Source organism: Phasianus colchicus, chromosome 3 (assembly GCF_987193195.1).
Source record: "Phasianus colchicus chromosome 3, bPhaCol1.hap1.1, whole genome shotgun sequence".
Classification (NCBI taxonomy): Eukaryota; Metazoa; Chordata; class Aves; order Galliformes; family Phasianidae; genus Phasianus; species Phasianus colchicus.
This window is the reverse complement of record NC_143438.1, coordinates 31136407-31152316: the sequence shown is the minus strand read 5'-3', so window position 1 is coordinate 31152316 and position 15910 is coordinate 31136407.

Here is a 15910-nt window from a genome sequence, read left to right as displayed (position 1 = left end):
GTTGTATCTATGATGAAGCCAACAAACTCCAACAGCACATGATTAATATCCCAAACAGAGCATGCTGCTATAGAATTACAGATTGCAGGTTGTTTTTTTTTTTTCTGAAGACCCTGACTTTGTGAGCAATGCAGCTGCCAATGCTCCTTCAGATTGCAGAGATCCTTGCCATCCCCAACTTCACTGAGACAGGGGAGGTGCAGAGAGCAGTGAGCTCTTGAGGGAGGAAGTGAATGATAAGAGACCCTCAGTAGAGTTCAATGACAAAACAGAAAGGAGGGGAAGAAACTTTTTGTGGTGTCATACTTTCGCACACAGACTTTTTCCACTACTCTCCTAAGGGTCCTGGTAGAGCTGCCATGGTAATTACTCACAAAATTGAGCAAGGGCACATTTTTGCACGTATGCTAGAACAGAAGTCTACTCAGGTTGCTGTTCTATTTGAAATGTAAGACTTTTTGCTAGCCTTCTCCTTGGTAATTCATTCTCTTTAACAAATCAGCTTGCTGTTGCATTATTTGTAAAACATCTTCCCAGTGTTTCTTGCTTATGTTGGTACAAGTGTATGTATTATAGCAGAATTCAGCACCAGCCATCCCTGCTGTGCTGGAAAAGGGGCTTGGTACCTTCTCCCAGGAAGTTTCTCAGAGAAGCCCAGCTCAGGTTTGTTTATTGTGTTTTATACAACCAAATTTAAAGACCAAGAACTGTGGCTATTCACACTATACCCCCTCATATTGAGTTGGATGTTAGGAATCATTTTTTCTCAGAAAGAGTGGTGAGGCAGTGGCACAGGCTACCCAGGGAGGTGGTGGAGTCACCATTCCCGGAGGTGTTCGAGAAACATGTGGATGTGGCACTGAGGGACGTGGTTAGTAGGCATGGTGGAGATGGGTTGATGCTTGGACTCGATGATCTTAGAGGTCTTTTCCAATCCTAATGATGCTGTGTGTGTGTTCCCAGAATACAGTTACTTAAACCCAAGCTCATTGGGGATAACTGAGCCTGAAGGTAAGATGTTTGGCAAGACTTTCTAATTCCACAAAGAAAATGTTCTTTGTGTTGCTTGTTCACCAAAGAAGCAAAATTTGAGGGTTTGACAGCTTTCTATTATGATTTTATTTCAGTTCTGCTTTGCCTCATAATTGTGAGAATATCTTTATTTATATACCCACTTAAATATGTACAAAACAAACAAGTAAGTATATCTACCATCATTTCTGTCATGTCAGTTCTCTCTTTTTTCCTGTGAAAATTGTAAACACAAGCTGACACAGCATTAATAAGCTACCTCCAGTGTAATTAATATGAAGAACAGGCATGTTTCCCTAAGGAGTATCAAATCCATTCAATTTCTCTTTACCACAGCAGGTTACCAGTAAACAAATCTGTGTGTATTTTTCTCTGTGTGACCTGTGCAGTGTTATTGCAGAAGCAGGACTCACTCTCACAAAGGCTTGCTGCCATAGCTACCAGGCTACCTGTAGAAGTAAGGACCATGGTCTCTCTTTTGCCTATTCAGGGGGAAGATAACATATGTGGGTGTAAAGGAACAAAGTCCCAATATCTCTGATCAACATGACTGAAAGAATTGACATCATGTTGATATGACAGATCATTTTAAGAAATAAGAATAATATTAAGATGCTTTGCTCTATGCTTAGCAATAACATATGGGTTTGACATCCAAGAGTGCCTAAGCTAACCTTGCTATTCAACAAGGTCATAGAATCATAGAATGGCTTGGTTTGGAAGGGGCCTTAAAGATCACCCAGTTCCAACGCCCCTGCCACCCACTAGATCAGGTTGCACAGGGCTCTATCCAAGCTGACCTTGAATGCCTCCAGGGTTGGGACATCCACAACAGAGATGAGGAGATCTACCTGCACCTTGCTGTCCTGATGTAGACCTCTGATAGCAGCCAGTGGAGCTGGTCTGCCTGCCTAAGGAGTTAAGAGAAAATTTAATGGAAAAGGAGTGGTGCTTATCTGGACACAGAATGATGGTGCTGCTTATAAACACTGAAGGAGACAGAAAGTTCAACAGCAATACATTAAAGGAAAAATTAAATGCAGACTGCCTAGACAGATATATTTTTTAATATCGAAATATCACTTTTATCAAAAATATTGATCTGTTTGCCAGGCACCCTAGAGATATTCAAAATGCAATTGTAAATATATTATATTGAGATAGTGTCTGGTGTTTCCAAAAAGTCATGCAGAACATAGAGTGAGTGTCTTGTTGGGTTTTCCTGAGAATGTGGTGGCTGTGGCTAAAAGATGCTCAAAACTCTTAAGGGCTGTTCTACACTGAGGACAGCCACTCTTGGCTTGACTGGGGAGGTAACTGGTTCAGCATAAGTAATTTCATACTACAAAATCATCAAGGTGATCTGCTCAAGCAGTTGATGATCTTCATCCAGGAATTTCATGCATGCTCTGCTGTGTTGGTGTTGCTGACGTTAGTAATTAATGAGTATAATTTTAATCCTGCACTACGCTCCTTTTCAGAAGTCTCAAAGTGACTGTGAGTTGCTGGTTACTCACAGGCTTAATTCTGCATTTGCTGAAACCATCTGTAATCAGGAAATATCTCCCCTAGCAGTATTGGTGTCGCACAAATGAAGCAGAGCTGTGACACCATGAGCAAGCACCGTGAGTCTGCTTGTTGCTGCACGCTGCAATCCCAGCTAGCTTACCTCATGTCTGTCAGACTACCAGGAAAACAGTCACAAGCTGGAAGGCTACAAAGCAGCTTGTTGCAGATGGCTAAATTTCTATCTTACCAACCTGTCACATGCTTGCAGGTGTATTTCTGATATGCATTCCATCCACTGTCTCAGACATGATTCATTAAGGTTAACGATTCTTCTGTCTGCACGCATCAGTCATTCTAAGCTGCGTACTTCAACCATAATGTATTTAAGGACTTGTCATTAATTAAATGCAGTTTGTACAGAGATTTGTAAATGTGAAGTGCTATCTGAGGACTAAGTATTAATAATTGTCATATCCTCAAGAAAATTATAGAAGTACATCCACGTTTTCCCCGTCTGCCATCCTTGGAGGAATGCAATTTTTCTATCAAATGTTGTCTGTAGGAAGATGGGTGCAAATCCTCCAGAGCAATTTGTTTCAGACACCTGTGTTTAGTATTAGATGCATGTTGCACAAGGGAGGTTTGAGTGTTATGTAATCCTCTTCTCCTTCTGATGCCTCCCTATTTGTGTATGTGTGTGTGTATGCTCAACAACAACATGCATGACCATAGTAGATGGGGCTTTCCTCTCAACTTTCTGGAAGTATCAAGTACTCATCTTCAGGGGCTCTGTGTGTTCTGTGCTGTCTTTGGGATATGCATGTAATTTTGTTACATGTTGTGCATTAAGGGCCAAGATGGGGTGATTCTGCTACTCCTGCTTTTCACCTATAAATAAGCAGCCAGTCCAAATATTACAGTTCACTCGTACTGGACATCGTATCCACTTGCCTGCTAGAGAAACAAAAACTTAAACAAGTGTGAGACAAAACTTCTTCCTCAGGGAAAGGAGTAGCGTTGGAGAGGAGAGCATATTGTTACACAGTTTATGTGCCTAAGATCCCAAGTCATGCTGGTGAGGATTTGCTGATATACAGAGACCATTGTCTTTAATTACATTTGAGGAGAAGCATCACACTGCATTCCAAACTGATTTCTGCAGAGATCTTGTCTCACCAGAAATGACTGCAAGGTTGGGCAAGTCAGAGCTCCACAGATGACTGACTTCTGCAGAAGGTAAACAGAGTACGTATTTTCCTTTCTAACAGTGCAACACTTACATACTTTCAACAGCTAAATTTTTTCTTAAGAATAGTACTTCAACTAGGGAGCTCTTAAACTTGGCATGGGCTGTCAGAATAGGCTCATTTCTGCTCATATTGCTGGCCATAGTGTCCACCAGAGCAGGAGCACTCTCAGCAGACTTAATGAAGGGAAGCCTTTTCCACGTAGAAGTCCTTGATGGAAGATAAGTTTGCAAAGGAATAACCAGCAGCAAAAATGAAGAAAATGAGGTATTTTCACCAGAAGTTGTAGTGATGTTTGTTTATTTTCCCTTTTTCCCCCCCTATCTTCTTCATCATATCGCATACATGATCACATGTTCCAATGGGATGAATGGAGTGAAGTTTCTTCTCAACTTCAAGACAGCTTGCAGGTGCTTTGCCTCTATTTCTGTGACGAAAATCACCCCTGTACCACACTGTTTATCCCTAATGGCTATCAAAGTCTTGCTCGAACAAACATGTACAGTAGACTGGTAAATATCATCATCTATTAGTAAGCACAAGGTGAATAGCTGATTTAAAAAAAAAGACAAATGATAAATTAATGCCATTTATAGGATCTATAAAGACATTTTGATTGTAGGATTATTAAATGTTAAACTGTGGCATTTGCTATGTCTGCACACATCAGGTATGTGCCTATGTTGCAACTAGGAACCAGCAGATTCCGCATTTAGGCATGGAACATTTTGCCTTCATTTCATGAGTATGCCATGAAGGATAAATTTTCTTTGATTACATTTCCTGCACTACCAGGACTTCAACCAGAAATTTTCTTTTATTGTTCAACTTCATCATCAGTATCTTCTTTGTTTACAGAAATGTCACTCCTTAGTTAATCCAGTCAAAGCTGTAGACCTGAAAATCTAAGTATCCTCGTACTGTTACAAAGAAAGCAAATAGTTATTTTGGGTAGCCCATTACGAACCCATCCCTAATGAGTAAAATATTGTTAATGGGTTTTCTACTGATTTTTGTATGTATGAATTTCATTCTTGCACTATTGAAGCAGTACATCAGCGGAATATACAAACCTTTAATGAAAACGTAGGATCCCATACATCTTGCAAAACAATCTTCATATACATTTGGCTCTATATTGTTGCAGTTAAAATCTACACCTGAGAGGGAGCAGATGAGGAAACAGCACAGGATTACAATCGCTGCCATGGAGAAAGTATTTAAGCTAGAAACTGTGAGTGAAAGAGGTTTGACAGAAAGGACAAATGAAATGTAGATCTCACATCAGGAAAGAAGAAATACACAGTAAACAACTTCTTGAGGACACCAAAATGTAATAAGTAATTTTTAATATGGTTTGTTTGTACATTTTTCATCTTCTTTTTATTACAGTTTTGGTTATGATTTAGCTCCCAGGCCATTCCTTCCATAAAATCCAGACAAACTGCTTCATGCTACTATTTATAATAAAAGGGAAAAAAAAAAAAAAGAAAAAAAAAAGACTTCAGTGAACAAGTTAGTATAGTTAAAAAAACATTTTTGGTGGATGATATTTGTTTCACTTGTCACTACTCACCATTTCTCAAGGCCACGAGGATTTAACACTTTTTGAGATGGTATTTTTTACCTTTCAGCAATACATTTATTTGCACAGTAGATATGACTGTTTGCAGGAGTGGACATAGAACAGATACTATGAACCGAAGTTCTTCAAAAACAGAAAATAAATTAATCCAAGTGCTCAACAGAAATGTAATTTAACACCAATCTTTATAAATATGTGCTATGATACCAAAATGAATTTGCACTTGGGGATAAGATTTATCTGTTTTTTGCTTCCATTCCCCTGCACCTTATAACACATATTTTTTCATATTTCTTGTAGGACCTATCTATCTGCAGAAATATATTCAGCCCTTGCCATTTGCCTTTGATCCATGTACTGTCTTAGACGAATTGATGATGAATTGGTGATGAATCCAACCTTCAGCTGACTTCCATGCGCTGCCCTTGCTCTTCTCTGTCACCCAGGGCTGTCTGTCCTCACCTGGCATCCTCCTCCTGATGCTCCTCTCCAGCAGTAACATTTTTCTCATCTCTGTGTCATCGTTCATGTCCTGGGCTTTTGTTCCTCCAGCTCATTTCCCCCTGCGCCTCTTCTATTTGTCAAAATCTTTCCTCCATTTTCCACCCAGTAACTCCTGATTTTCCTATTCTGTCAGTCTCAGCTTCTCCTCCCACCCTTGTGCCTACTCAGGCCAGGCAGTCCCATAGTTTTTGTCTTGTTCAAATTCTGTAAGTCCAGCCCTTGTCCCATCCCTGCTTAAAGCAAAGCTTTGGACAAGGTCACATGGGATATATGGAAATCTTGGAGTTCACCTGAAGCCATGGAGGAAATAATGGAAAGTGAGCTTTTATAATGACACTTGTGCATTTTTAACCAGAGATGAACTAGCATTCGTATGTTTATAAATTATTTTCTATAAATATTTTACCATATTTTTTTTTTACTAACTGTATTTTTGCTATCTGGAGTAGTGTCACAAAATTGTATGTGTGTCCACTGATTACACAGGAGTGAATGTTTCTGAAAGAATTAAAAATGCAAATTGAAGTCATATGTAAATATATGCTTAGGTTAGTCCTCATATATTCTTTTAAAGAAGAATTCTGTGATTTAGATGTAAGTTTTTATGATTCACTCACTGGCTCTTTTATTTATTCGTGTCGTTTCATTCTACACCCTTAAGCTATCACAGATATTGTATATGATGGTACTTAATTGCTTTCAGCCACCAGAAATGCTGATTGAAAATTAAAATGTTCCTATTCATTTTTTTCTAGAGATATGCCCACTGAAGATTAATAGATTCATTCTTATTACTTACGTGAAAAAAAAGACCTCAGTAGTATGGTAAAATACTTTAATTAATAGTTTTACAACTAGAAATCCTACCTGCAGGTAGTTGGGGTTTTAATGGATATTGCACGTTAGCCTTGACCAGCTCACTAAAAGTCTTAGTATTTGGACTTAATCTTTATTATTTGGTCAATGAACTAAAGAAATAAAGATCAAGATCAACACACATAAACTTTCAGTGAAGATTTACTGAAGGTCCATTGAGGTAAGGTAAATCCATTAAGCAAGGGGGAAACTACCTTGCAAGGCTACCACGTTGGTGAAGTCCATTACTGCATTTTCCTGGGAAAGGAATAGCAGAGGCCAACTGAGGAATCCCACAACATACTGCATTAGAAGAAGAGTTGAAGGGTGTTTTCACGTTAGCACATCCCACTGCAATATGTTAATGCCTGTTGAGTTGAGCAGATAGTAAGGCTTGTTATGCAATACTTAAATCTCTCTCCTGTCCTCAAATCTGCCCATGGAGTGGCAGGAAAATATGGCTGAGCCCCGTCTCTTTCATGGCATTCCATGTTCACAGTCCTGAAGGGCAGGATTTGCTCCGTTTTCCTTCTCTGCTGAGGCACAATGGGAGGAGCTGTGATTGGAGGCCCATAAAGTAAGTGCATCAGGGAAATAACTCTTTGCAGCCATGACCTGCTGAAAATGTGGGGCCTTCCTCAGTATCTAGATGTGGTATTGCCACTTTGGCTTATCAGATTGGGTTGGGAAAAAAAAGAAACATGGTCTGTAACCACACATTTAACCTTGGGTACAGTGTGCCTTTGACCTCTAATGATAATCAACAGAAGATGTGTTGATTTTGACTTTAGTAGGCCTGGGGAAATTGAATGTTGCATCTTAAGTTGCCAATGAATTCATTCATGCCTGAATTAAAATGAAATGAAGATAACATGGCAGGTTCTTCCAGGCAGATGGCAAAACAAGGGCTGGGTTTGACATGCTGTGTATATAAAAATTGTGTATGCAACCCTTACCGTGGAATGAAATTTGTTCCCAGGTGTTGCATACTCCAGGTATTTCACTGCTTGAATACCTTGCGTTCTGCAAAACAGTGATGTCCTGTCTCCTTGTGCCCATCAGGAATATTGGTGCACAAATGGAAATGATGGAAGTGCACCCAGTTACATCAGATTAGTCATTACAGTCTTATACAAGCAGAATTCATACCAGAAATACAATTCTCATAATTGAAATCGATTAACATGTGTGATTAACATGCTTTCTTTGGTGCACTAGTTTTGCCTGCTGGCAAGACAAAGAAAATCAGGAAAGGAAAACCCCTCAGAGTTACAAGATCAGAACAGAGAACAATGCAAAAAAACTGAATGTGTTTCCAGATTTTTATGGTATGCTGCCAGCACTGGCATTGGTACCAGGTCATGCAGCATGTAGAAGCAAAGGCAGGTAAGGTAACCTGAGTACAAGTTAGAAGTGGTTTTAGTAGCTTTGTCTGGAATTGCCACAAACCTTGCAAAGAGAGCACAAAATGTATTTGCAAGTGGTAAATATTTTAGAATTCAGCGTGTCTCTCTTCTCTATACATGCATGCATCACAGCTATGAAAAAGTGACGTTAGTCATAAGTTCAAGCCTCATGTCTAGCATTTCCCAACTGGCAAGTTTTTAATTACATTAACATTCACATTTACTTGCTTCCTTGTTCCTCAAATGAAGATTAATTTTCTCTACGACAGAGTTCTGAATGTCACAGGATTTCTGCAGTCATCATTCACCGTTTGCCAGGGAGTAAATAGTGAGAGCTATTCCAGCTGTTGTGAGGAAGTCTGAAGGTTGATGACAAACAATTGCATGATCTTTCAGGATCTATTGAGAATAAATATGCAATTCTTACCCACTGTCTTTATATGGATAACCCTTTGCTTAAATTTTGAAGTAACAATGTGATTTCCAGAATCTGAAAGGTTTGTTTTGTTTGTGTGTAGTGTCTTCAGTGAGTACAGTGGCTTGTGGCATACAGGAAGATAGAGAAAGTAAATTGCTGTAAAGTGAAAAAACAACAGCAGGAAAAGTTCTGAATAAGAGTTATGCTCTGTGGTATAATTTGGACAGAGGGGATTCATAATTTACATTAGCAATAAGATAAAGGACTTAAAACACTGTAGCTACTTAATTAATGCAGCTATTAATTAATTTTTTATTATGTGCATGAGGAAAGATGGATTGTCTCACAAATATCCTTTCCTAAAGTTTGTGCGGTAATTGGATGATGAACGAGGCAGTGGTTGCAACAGCAGGTAGGAATAAGAAAAATGTTGTTGTGCAGGAGGAAATAATGAATGCCTTGGATTGAGAAACAGCATCAGAGGCTGTGTATTGCTGCTGTGGTTTTCAAGCTTCCATGCAACTGCAGATGCTCTCCTTTTTCTCCTTGTTTGTTGTAGAAAATGTATTGCACGCTGAGTCAGTGAGCTCATGAAGTCTGAATGGCAGCAGAACAGGCTGGATAATAGAAACTTTGGTGACTACAACATGCATTGATGCACAATGAGAATCTGAGCTGATGTTCTCAAATACCAAATCTTTTCATCATGAGAGCTGAAGAGGCTGTCTTCTCCTGAATTCTGGGATGTGCTACTGGTGATGAGTCCAAACTTACTGTCTGTGGCTCCAGGGCCTCTCATCTGTTCCTATGGGACTACCTTGCCTTGTGAGGCAGTAACTCAAGGCTGCATGCTCATTCTGTGTGACCCTTTGCCAAAATTAAACTTCCACTAGTGCACATCCTCTGGGTGTGGATGCAAGGCAGGGACACAAGGCAGGGAAGATGGAAAACACAGGTTGGATGGGGCGCTGGGCAGCTGAGCTGGTGGGGGGCAGCCCTGCCCATAGCAGGAGATTGAAACTGGGTGGGCTTTAAGGCTGCTTCCAACATAACCTATTCTATGATATTTTCCCCCAAAAAATATTCTATGATTTTATAATTCTACGATTCTATGATGATTCTAAATGTAGCCTGAATTTTAGCTCTTGTTCCTCCCGTGGTGAAACTTTCACAGGCAAAATCACAAGATGGTTGAGTTTCAGATGTCCAGCTAGTCAACTCTCATTTATTTATAGCAGTCCGGTTCAGCGCATACCTGCTGCTGTTGCATTTCTGCTATTTCACTGAAACCACTTCTGCCCTTTCAGAGCCCTCTACAAAGTGCAGAAGTGCTCGCTGCTCAAAGGAGATTTGTGCTGCTCCTGCAGCGTGTCCCCCACTCTGTGTTATTATCAGTTTGAAAGCTTTCAGGAAGATGTGATTCTCTTTGGAGGGCTGTCCTTCAGCTGCCCCTCAGCAGGCAGCCTGGCTGCTGCTCTGCACCCATCAGCAGTTGTGCCAGCTTGTGCTTTTGCTGCTTCTTGACCTGCGGCAAGGCAGGCACAGGGACCTGAAACCACAGAACAGGGAATACCACAACTAATTCAGCAGCAACACAATATTCAGTCAGCTTAAACTGACATAGAAATAGCACCCTCCATGTCAACACGAGGCTGCTGTAACTCCAGAGGCACTTGGCAGAACTGGTCCATTTAAGCTGTGATCTTGCTTGCAGGGGCTCACATCCTAACAGTATAAACTTCATTTTTTTTTGCTTGCCCATTACTGGTAGAATGCTGGTCTATGACTATTTCGCCAATTATCTTCCGCCAAGTGCATTCTGTTTCACGCCTAACCAAAATATCAGTACTCTTTTTGCTGTCACAGCATTGTTGTCCCTGTTGCTGCTGAGCACGTCGATGCTAATGGGGCTCACCACAGACCTGTCTGAAATGCAGCAATTCCCATGCACAGAGGGACTGCTAGGAGTGCCTGGATCAGAGCTGGTGATCAAAGCCTGCTGCTGTACCAAGATTGCTCTGTGCTGGAGGCAATCTCAGCTGCTGGCTGAAGATCACTTTGCGCTGCTTGCAGGGGTGGGAGGAGGGGGATTTCTAGGGAAGCAGCATATTTCAAACAGTTGGACAGAACTGAGAAAGACTGTAGAAGGTCCATAAAAATAACACATTTATCAAGCAATTTAGAAGTAATAGATGACTTACAAGAAGAACAGTGAAACAGTTTTAGGAGCCTCTGTTTTCAATTTGATTGTATCTATAATAAATCTGTCGGGGTGCACGACTGACAGGCTGAGCTGCGCTACGACTTGCTGGCATGGCATAATGTTTGATCTGGGCCTAGTTCACCTGCTTTTCAAAATGATCACATACATGCTGACTTGGTGGAAGCATGTGGCAGGCACTGCATATGCATAGTGGTGGGACACAGCATCCTTATATTTCAAGATGCCCCCTCAGCCTGAAAGCCTAAGCTGGCGCAATTTGTCCTTGTGTAGCAGCAACCAGCACAGTCTTTTGAGACAGATCTGCCCTGGATCTATTACAGTTTCTCAGAAATGTACTCATCTCATCCCCAAGCCCGCTTAGAAGAAATAAATTTACCTAAAATGTATGCTAAGGATTTCCAAGATGAAGATAGATTCTCAAATGCTCAGTGTAACAAATTGGGAAAGATGGCTGGAGTCTCTTTTTCAGGACATTTGAGATTCAAATAGATGCCTGGCAAGGCCTGCAGAGGTAGCACAGTAAGCTGAAACCCACAGAAATAGATTACAAGCTATTTAGATACTCCTTGATGTATGAACAGTTTCTTTAAAATCCCAATACTTCCAAAAAATCATGCCCACTCCTAATATCTACAAATGCTTCTGTAAAAGAGAATATAGCTCTAAGGCAAAGGAGAGGGTTTTTTCTGTAAACAGATTCCTTCTCATAAAGTGATTTGGATGAGCTGAGTGAGTTTTAAAATCAGCCCCATTGCTGGTAAATAGTTGAGCTCCTAATCCTCAGAATAGTGAATTATTTCTGAAATCTTCCTAACCAACTCTGTTTGCAAGAGCAATCATATTATTTGTTTTACTGTCTACTTTTTAAACAACAACAACAAAAAGTGCAGTTTTTCCTTTGCAAAAGGCCCAATGCAGTGTTGCAAACAATAATTATTAAAAAAAAAAAAAAGTATAGAGCCACTTAAAGCGATTTTTGTTCCACTTGGCTGTATTGGTTTGTTTGATTTTCTTTATTGGTTTACAGTATTCAGTTTCATTTCTCTTCCCTTCTTCAGTAAGCATGGCATCAAAGGTTCTCCTTCCTTACCATTACCTCATTGGCATCCTACAAACTCTGCCCCCAAAATTATGTCTGGTGACAGTAGGAATGAGCAGTTAGTAATCATTCTAATTGTGGTTTGGAAAACTGACGGCTGAGCCAAACCATGTGGCCCAAAGCTACAGACATACAGATTTCTTTACCTCCAACAGCTGGGGAGCATTGAGCAGCACAAGTGCTGCAGTGGTGCTGCAGGGAGCAGAAGTGGTGAGTCGGTTCTGGTGAGGCCCTTTCTTCTCAGCCACCACCCAGAGCCCAGAACTATTGGCATTGCTGTGTTGAATCTTACTTCTAATTACAGGGGAGACAAGTTAATAACACATTCTTGCTTGAAAGACTTTACTTAGCATTTGTCATCAAAGGAGGTTCGTAATGTGTTTATAGCAAGGTCAAGTTCTTGGTAGTGTTGATACAAAAACTGATTTTGGCTGGTAAATATGGGATGAGTTTTTTCCATGCTAAGAGGATATCTCAGACTAACTTGTTTTCATTTATTTGTGTGGAGAAGGGAGGGACATAATTTTTGCTGAAGCAGCTTCACCATTTCCAACACATACAGTCTGGAAATTTTTCTTTGAAAACCTCTGTCATGTTAGCACTCAAGGACCAGCTTTGTTGAGTTTATTCTGTGTAAAAGGCTTTATAATACCAAACTGGCATGGGACTCAAGAGCAACCACACTTGGCAGGATGGTTAGATGGAGAGCAAACCAACCTGGGTAGGATGTACCAGCAATTGAGTCATATAAGGCTTTGGTTAGAAGGTGACCTTGTGCCGTACAGCATGACTTCACTTCTTGGCTAGTGCTCCAGCTTTACTTCACTCTTTAAATACTGCTAGGCTGCAGTGACTGGTGTCTGGCTTTCTCACATTATTGATCTTGCTGAGTGCATGTACAAGTTCCCCTCCTATCTCACCTCACTGTGGTGCCCTTTGCGAAATGACTTTCTGAAGTCCTGGGGTCAGCACACCTTTCCTAGGAACAACAAGAGTGGCACTTAAGAGGGGATTGGTGGAAGAGGTCTAATGATATGCCCTTCAGAATAGTGCTGTAGAGAGAGCAACTCACAAGCAATACAAGTCTTTTGTATTCTCTGTGCAATGGGAAAGATGTAACACCTTTGTTTCTTCAGGTAATGACAGCTTTTAAATAATATATTGCTCTTGGAGTACAGAAGTTTGTTTCTCTTCCTTTAGTGTGTATTTCCAAGTTCAGTATACGTTTTTTGGTGTAAAGTCTAATTTCTTTCAAAAGGGGATTGGTGCTTCTTCCCACCATTGGGCTTATATCTGTGTTTTGTGGTGCTGAGTCTTTGTGCCACCAAAGTGAATAATCTGACTGGTAAGGATTGCAGCCTGCTGGAAAAGGCAGTCTGCAGCGTAGGTGGAAAAGGGACATGGAGAGGAGAGTTTGGAAACAGACACAGTGAGAAGTTTAATTCCAAAATCTCACTTACCTCAGAAAGAAATGCCATACTCCACAGCTGAAGAAGAATCTATGCAGAACAGAGGAGACACAAAATCCATTGTCAGTAAAGAGTTACCCTTAGAGCTGTATTTTAAATTGATTTCTGAGATAATTGCAAAACTAAGAGTGTCTATTTTTAATATTCTTCCTCCCACCAAAGAAATCCCTCAAGAATAGGAAGTAGCACCTGTTTATAGGCAAAATTAGTGTTGATTGCAGAAATGCTGCATGCCAAACTGCTACATGATGCCTACTCAGGTCTCAGAAATTGACAGCTACTTGTAACTCAGCGACCTCTGAAGATCTCTGAAGTGACACCCACCATTACAGGAGTACCTAAGGGCCTTAAATTTCTTGCTGTGAGGGAGAAAAAGCAGTCAATTATTCTCTACTATCTATGACTTATAATGTCAGGCAAAATTGGGATTTTTATTATGAAGACTTTATTCTGGGCCAGTCAAGCTCTATTATGCTGTATGCATATATAAGTGTGAACAAGATTTGGGTAAAGGACTGCAAATGGGCATATACAAGCAGAACTGAAAGGTGAGTAGGGCACGCTGAAGAAAGATGAAACATGTACAGCTGTCATATCTAGGAGTCTCCTGGTCCTCCAGAGCTCAGAAAAGAGTGTCCTGCCATCCAACTCTGTGTGTCACATCAAGTCTTGAAAACTAAAATCCAGCACTGGATGTTTCTGATTTTTACATGATATACATTGCTTTGTCAGACTTCAACAAGACAACTTCCATGACTTACTTCACTGTGCTTCTGCTGCTATCACAGACTCACATGTCTTCTGTGTAGGTGGAGTGGGTGTGCTGGTGCTGCTAGTGAGCTCTGGCCAGCAAACCTATGTCTTGGGAAAGCAACGTGAGATAGAACAGGCCATCCGGTCAAGCAGCAGCACTGTGCTGCTCTGGGAAGGACCCTACAGCCCTGCAGCAACATATGCTCATCCTCAAGTTACACTGCTCATTTATTCTGTGTTAAGCTACGAAGTTAGCACTGTTATCCATAACTGGCTGAGAATTACCATGCAGATAACCTCTGACTGCAGCTCACATAGCAACAGAGCAGGAGGCAGAATGCTGCAAAGGGCTTCCTTTTCTGGGCACAGTAATCTGCATGAATAACTCTAATGGGGAAATAAATAAAAGGAGCGAGCATCCCAGACTGCAGACTGTGAAGCTGTCTGAAGAGATGGTCCTTGAAGACTTCCTGGAGAAAGGCACAGAGAATGGCAGAGGGAGGGGCTCTTGGAGCATCCAAGTGCAGGTGGCAAATCTCACAACACATGCACCATGCCCCCTTGACTTCAGTGCATTATGATTCCCCTAGGCCAGGCTGCAGAGGTCTTAGTTGCCCTGATCACATTCTGCTGGTGAGCAGGGACTGTGGGGTTTCAGATGAATCTGCTTCTCACCAGTGGGGAGGCCAAAAATGTTCTCAGCAGGAAGCTGCTTCTCTGTGAGCTCTGTTTTCTGTCTCTTAGTCAGCAGCACTGAAAACGCTCCATCTTTTCTCACAGAGGCTTGAAAGGAAGGCTGGCAATCTGAGATACACGGCAACAAGCTGCTGCAGCACAAACTCCTCTTGCTACCTTCTGAAGAGGAGAGCTGATGGGAGCTGGGTTTTGGCCTGTTTGCTGCTCCAGGGACGGGCTTCAGCTCTGCCATGTTGGCAACATCCCCTTTATTTCTGCAATACATTTGTTAGCATCAAAGAGCCCACTGTGCCCTCTGCATGAAGCAGGTCAGATCTCTTCCTCCAAGCTGCAAGACCCAGAGACACCCATTCAATGGTTCTGGGTAAGTTTCAAAATGCTGACAGCATTAGAAGGAAAATGCAGCCTGTAGTTCTTGTCACATAAGTCGATCTGTAACCGAATTACTTTCTCCTCTATAGAACAACACAATTTCTTACAGCATGATAACTCCAGCTGGGATGTGGGCAGAGGGCAGTTTGGATGAACTGGGTTCCTTTTGTCCTTGAAGCAGCTGAGTGGTGGCTGCTCATCACCAAGTGCTGTGGTGCAGAGGAAGGGTCCTTCTACCACGTGCCAAGTATTTGTGACTACATTTCCTGTTGCCCGGCTCCTTTGGAGGAGAGAGCAGTGGACTTTCACTAAAAGAAAGGCGTTGAGGCCCTGGATTATGTTCAGAGATGGGCAACAAAGCCATGAGGGGCCTGGAGCTGGGGTTGTTCAGTCTGGAGAAGAAGACACTCAGACGTTATAGCCCCCTGGAATGAGGTTGTGGTGAGGTGGGAGGTCAGCCTCTTCTTTCAGGCAAGAGATAGTGTGAGAGGTAATGGCTTTCAGTTGTGTCAGAAGTTCAGGTCTAGTATTAAGCAGCATTTTTTCTCAGAAAAAGTGGTGAGGCACTGGCAAAGGCTGCCTAGGGAGGGAGTGGAGTCACCGTTCCTAAAGGTGTTTAAGGAAATTGCTGATGTGGCACTGAGGGATGTGGGCATGGTGGGCATGCATGGGTTGGTGCTTGGACTAGGTGATCTTTGCAGACCTTTCCAACCTTAATTTCTATAATATATAATATTCTAT